Source organism: Dipteris shenzhenensis, chromosome 4 (assembly GCF_047967505.1).
Source record: "Dipteris shenzhenensis isolate YYH24624 ecotype China chromosome 4, Dip_SZ_1.0, whole genome shotgun sequence".
Classification (NCBI taxonomy): Eukaryota; Viridiplantae; Streptophyta; class Polypodiopsida; order Gleicheniales; family Dipteridaceae; genus Dipteris; species Dipteris shenzhenensis.
In genome coordinates, this window is record NC_141599.1 from 4,306,921 (window position 1) to 4,313,411 (window position 6,491).

Here is a 6,491-nt window from a genome sequence, read left to right on the forward strand (position 1 = left end):
GACAGGCAGATTGAGATCAGGAGAATCTCCTCAAAGCAATGCAGATAGTGGTATGCAGGTATCACAAAAAGGAAAAGAGAAGATAGATCAGCCCATGCTTGATGTGAATGCAGGTCACTCTTATGTGGATGGTGAATCCAGTGGCTCAGAACAGAGCATTGATGATGAGTTGGGTATTCCTTCTATTGTTACACCTAGAGTAAGGAAGACCAGGGATGTTTTGAGAGCACTTGGAAGTGAGCCTATTTTGCACAGGTCTACCAGAGCTAGGTATACTGTGGATAGGCTGAAATATGATGGATTTACAGTCATTCACTATGCCTATATGGTCAAAGTGATACAGGAACCAAAACCCACTTCTTTTGAGCAAGCCATGGGAAAAGAAAAATGGGAGAAAGCCATGGATGAAGAAATGGATGCCTTGGAAGCAAATGCTACATGGGAATTGGTGCCTTTGCCTAAAGACAAGAATTCAATTGGCTGTAAGTGGGTTTATAAGGCGAAGCACAATGCAAATGGTTCTGTGAACAGATACAAGGCAAGATTAGTTGTCAAGGGGTATGCACAGATATATGGCATTGATTATGAAGAAACATTCAGTCCGGTTGCAAGGATGGCAACTGTAAGAGCAGTCATTGCTATGGCTGCATCAAAGGGATGGTCTTTACATCAGATCGATGTAAAGAATGCCTTCTTGCATGGTGATTTGCAAGAAGAGGTCTTTATGGAGCAGCCACCAGGTTATGTTCATGCTATTCAGCCTGAGTTTGTTAGCAGGTTGAAGAAAGCCTTATATGGCTTGAAGCAAGCACCTAGAGCATGGTCTGACAAGATAGCATAGTATCTTGTCACTATTGGCTTTCAGATTTCCAAGGTAGATTTCTCACTTTATGTAAGAAAAACAGAGAAAGGTATTATGCTGCTTGTCATTTATGTTGATGATTGGATCATCACAGGTAATAGTGATGAAGATATCCTTCATGTGAAAATGCTATTGAAGCAGAAGTTTGAGATGAAGGATTTGGGAGAGCTGTGTTATTTCTTGGGCATTGAGGTGATTAGATCACGAAGTGGGATACGGCTCTTGTAGAGGCAGTATGGATTGGACATGCTGTCCAAATATGGGATGACGGGCTGTAAGCCTATTTCAGTTCCTTTGGAGCAGAATGTGAAGTTGAGCGCAGATGCAGGTGAGCTTCTGGAAGACCCTACTATGTACAGGCGCATAGTAGGAAGTTTGATTTATATGACTATTACCATGCCAGATTTGAGCTATGCTGTTGGATTGGTAAGTCAGTTTATGCAGGCTCCAAGGAAACCGCATTTGGATGTGGCTAGATGCATACTCAGGTATGTGAAGACCACATTGCAGTATGGACTATTTTATGAGACTGGGGTTCAGATACAGTTGCATGGATACACTGATGCTGATTGGGCTGGTAGTATTTCTGATAGAGGATCTACCAGTGGATATGTGTTCTCGTTTGGGAGTGTTGCAATCACTTGGAGCAGCAAGAAACAGCCTACAGTTGCCTTGTCGAGCACAGAGGCTGAGTACAAGGGTGCAGCAATGGCTGCATGTGAGGTAGCTTGGTTGCATAAGCTACTTTATGATATGCATCAATTTATAGATGGGCCAGTTGTGATTTATTGTGACAACATGAGCAGTATACACTTGGCAAATAACCCAATCTATCATGCTAGAATAAAGCACATTGAGGTGCATTATCACTATGTGCGGGAGAAGGTTTTACTAGGTCTTATTGATCTAGTTTATATTAGCACAGAGGATCAAGTAGCTGACATATTCATGAAGGCATTGGGCATAGAGAAGTTGCGTAAGTTCAGAGACCTGCTTGGTGTGCAAGAATTGGGATTGAGCTCGAGGGGGAGTGTTGAGATATCGAGCTCCACTCGTGATATGCTAGGGTGACCATTGTGCATTTATGTCACCGAGTTGTTAGCTGCAGATGTGGTTGGTACACCGCCCATGAATAATAGCTGGATGACAGCTATCCTAATGTACTCTAGTTCGTGGCTCAGTTAGTATGCCACCTTAGTTAGCTGAGTTTGGTTTGAGACCCACATATAGGGTTCTTCTATTTCTTTGTACTATAGTTCTTTTGGCTTTCACAACTAAGAAGAGGAAGACTGTTTTCAGCATCCACCTTTGTCTGTATTCCCCCATTGTGTATGTGAGAAAGCCGCAAGTGAGACTCCTTCCTTCTCTCCCACTATCTTCACAAGCTTCACTACTAATAGCTATGAGTTTGTTATTGCATTGGATGCTTGATGTATTTCTTTGAATTCATAAGGCGTTCTTTCCTTCTTTGAATTTGCAAGTACAATCAATTGTGTCTTCTTTGACATATCAAAATTAGACAATCGCTCTCTTATTTCTCCTTTTCCATAGTCATACTTAAAAATGAATTTAGAGCAACTCCTCTAAAACAAGCAATTGACAAACAAAGGAAAAATTTCCCTTAATAATCCAAAAAACGAGGACATGTTGAAATGCCTTCTAGAATTTTTTCCAAATTTTGGTACGACCAATTGCTAGGCATTTTTTTCGACCACATTATGTGCCCACCCATGGCAAAATAAACCTCATGGCACAAATTGTCTTCAAAGACTAATAAACAATTGCACTTATGTGTTGCTAATGTATGGGCTTTGCTAAGTAATTCATTAGCATCCTATGCATTGATTGTGGATACACTTCAGTGCTTCAACCAAATATTTGGATTGGCATTTGCTTTGTTTTGCTATGACGGGATGAATCTCTCCATAAAGGCAACAATAGGGAAGTGTAGGCATCAAGATACAAAGTACTTACTCATCAATGAATCACCTGATGCTTTCACAATTACTCCTTTGTCATGTTTAAAAGGGAAACGTGAGTACATTGTGTGGTCCCAAGAAGATGAAAATCTCTTGCAAAAATTGGTAAGAACAAATGCAAACTTGCCCACAAAAGAAGCTGTTCATATGCTCTCCATTCAAGTAGGCAAAAACGAGTACACTCTTCAAGGTACACTAAACAAAATCTACAAGACGAGAAGGATTATTTTGCAACTTGTTGCAGCTATTGCCATGTCTAACGTGGAAGAGCAACCATCACCTTTCCAATGCAACAACCACAATGTTCATACCAAACAAAGAGAAGACAAGAGCACGGCCACACACAAGAGAAAGAGAACTCCACTAACACTCCAAGAACAATACGCAAACAAAATCTTGGATACTCCTAGTTTCTCATGCTATTGTTGCATATGTTGAAAATTCATTATGAAGATGAAAAGACTAACTATAGACATGGCAATATTCCTCGAACAGAAAGGGATAAAGACATCCTCCACAAGAGAACCCAATAGGCTCTTGTGCTCTCTATGCCACAAATAAGTAAAAAAGCACGCACTGCCTCTGTTGTCATCCTTGAACATGAAAATGGCTAGAAAAATATTCTACATGAGCAAACTCAATGACGTTGAGGCACGCTGATGTCCATTAGAATACCATTTGTGCAAATTCAAGAGTTGACATATGAAGGACAATATGGGTTGCATGGAAGTGTTGTCAATGTCATTGCATACCTTGACAGAGCCGAATCCATATTGCCGTAGCTTTTAAGCAACAACGGTACAGTTGCAGTCGCAATTAAATGCAAACTCTCGTACAAGCATAGCTACATGAGTGGCCTACTCAAGCCAACTTTCACAATGCTTTCTTTGAATGAGCTTTTAGGAACACCACTATACAAAGATTACAAGGTTAGCATGAACCGAACTTGGGAAAATCATATAAAGCTAATTCAAGCACAAGAGAGAGAAGATGTTGACCAACCCAACAACCAAATTTCAGTAAATGTGGATGACAACGAGGTCAACATGGACACTTTGGTACATGGGATCTATACAAACCAGCAACAAGTGGTTGACTTTGAAGGCCAAACCATTGCTATTGCTTCTTTGTAGGGTTTCTCTCCCGTAAGCATATTCAAAGACAAACATTGCGAAGAGCTCGCTTACACAAGGTTGTTCTATGGCACAATCCACGAAACTACAATCTCCCTAATCAGAGTTCTCTTACCAAGACATTGCCTCTTGGGAACTAACAAATGTGGATGGGCAATTTGCATTTTGCATAGACAACCTTTTCTTCAAAAAAATGAAAATCTTGGTTCGCCAAGTTTTATTGTCCTCGTGTGTCCGCATGTGCAAAGCGTAGACAAGGAGAGGAACAATTCAAGTAAAAGATGCACTTTTGGACACGAACATTGAGAAGTTACTGCAATCAAACATAGCTTATCGAGACTTCACTCATCTCCATACCTCGGGGGACTACAAGTTCCACCTAAAGAAAAACATTTTTTCAATGTTGAGGCAATTGGGGCCACCAACCTCTTTTGTGACGGTATCCGTTGGCAGAGAAAACATGGACTCTATTGATGGATTGCCTCCACAAACTGAATCCTAGACTAGAGGAGCAGGTGAACAGAAACCCAAACATTAAAGCACACCACCTCATATGTTCTGATCCAGTAACAACAGCTCAGTATTATGTCCACCGTTTCCAAGCATTGAAGAACTTGCTCAAGAAAGACGCTACCATTCTTGGGAAGGTAGTCGATTTCTTCTTCATGATAGAGTTTTAGGATAGGGGGATCTAGCACGATCATAGCCGATTGTGGATTGAAAATGTGCCTATCTTTGGCATATCAAAAAATTTAGAGATCGAAGCATTTGTCGACAGGTTTATCAATACTGACATATCTACATTTCCCTTTGAAAGGAGCGAAATCCAAACGCACAAACACCACAAAACATGTTTCAAAAGAAGGAAAGACTGTTGCTACGGGTTTCCTTGCCCTCCCATGGTAAAGACTCAAATACTCCTCCCTTTTAAGGATTCCTCCAGCAACAACGTTCTAAAGAACAACATGAAACACATCAAACTACTTCTCGCGCAAGACAACATGTTGTTGCTAGACTATAATTCATTCTTGCACAATCTGAATCTAACACATGATGAATACATACTAGCTCTTTGATCGTCGATCTCTCAACTAGCATTGTTTTTTAAAAGACATCCAAAAGCTATATTCACAAACAACTTCAACCATGCATTGTTAGGACTATGGGAGGCCAATAGGGACGTACAATTCATACTCAATCCCCATGGAGCTGAAGCATATTGCACATTATACATAACCGAAATAGACAAAGAAACAACAGAGGCAGTCAAGGTGGCCCTAGCACAAAGTGCAAGTTCTAAAGTGCCACCAAATGAACGAATACGTTGCATTGGCAATGCAAGACTCAATATGCAACACATAAGCTCCCAATAAGTAGTGTACTTAGCACTCTCCTTACCACTCACGAGAGCCACAAGGCAATTTATTTACATTAACACAAACCCTCCTGAAGAAAGAACATTGTTGCTTAAGCGATGATAACAATTACAATGCTTTTACACCTAGAAAGCATTGATGTTTTCTATAGCATCATCGCTAAGTACTTGAAATGAGAAGCAACTCTCCATTCTATTTGTTTGTCAAGCTTTGCTGGTGACTACACAATTGTGGGAGCAAAGGCAAGAAAAAGGAAAACCACAAAAATAGTGAGGTTCAATACTTACAATTAGATCACAAACCTAGAGAACCACTACAGAGAATAATGCCTTCTCTTCTTGCCATACCACAAATAAGAGCCAATGTTGGATCAACAAAACTGTATGTGGCATGACATGTACAAGGCCCACTTACACATCATTAGCACAAACAGAGATAAATTCATCAAACTCATTCCTAAAAATTGCACAAGATCATCAACCATATTTACTCTCTTGTCATCCTCTAACTATGAGTCAACTCACATTAACAACGATGCATATGACATAGGCATTGAAATGAATAATCAAACCAAGGCAAATCAATTTCGCACCACATATTCGTTGACGTACAATTTCTTAACAAACAAGGATTGCTATAGTATGATGATGAAACTAAATATTGAATAGTGCATCCTTCTCAATGGCATGATGCTCAAGAAAAGAATAAAGCCAACCAAACAATTGCCACTTTTCCTTTCAGGAAATGCAGCAACGGGGAAAACATTTAAGGTGATGGCAATAGTCCAAGCACTTCTAAGGCACTACTCGCACAAAGAAAGCTCCGATGTGAGCCTACCAAATGTGCTGTTGCTAGCTTACATAGGCAAAGTTGCATTCAACATCGGAGGCACGACAATTCATTCTGCACTACATCTGCCACTAATGGCATCCCACTACACAAGCCTCTTGGCAGAAAAACTTCAAGATCTATTGCAACTCTACAAAGACTTGAGCTAGTTGTTTTCGATGAGGTTTCCTTGATAGGGCATAGCACATTAGTCGGCTACAGACATGCGCTCAAGGGAGATCAAACACAATCAACTCAAACCATTTGGAGGAATAGATGTTCTCTTATGTGGAGATCTATGTCAAGTTAGCCC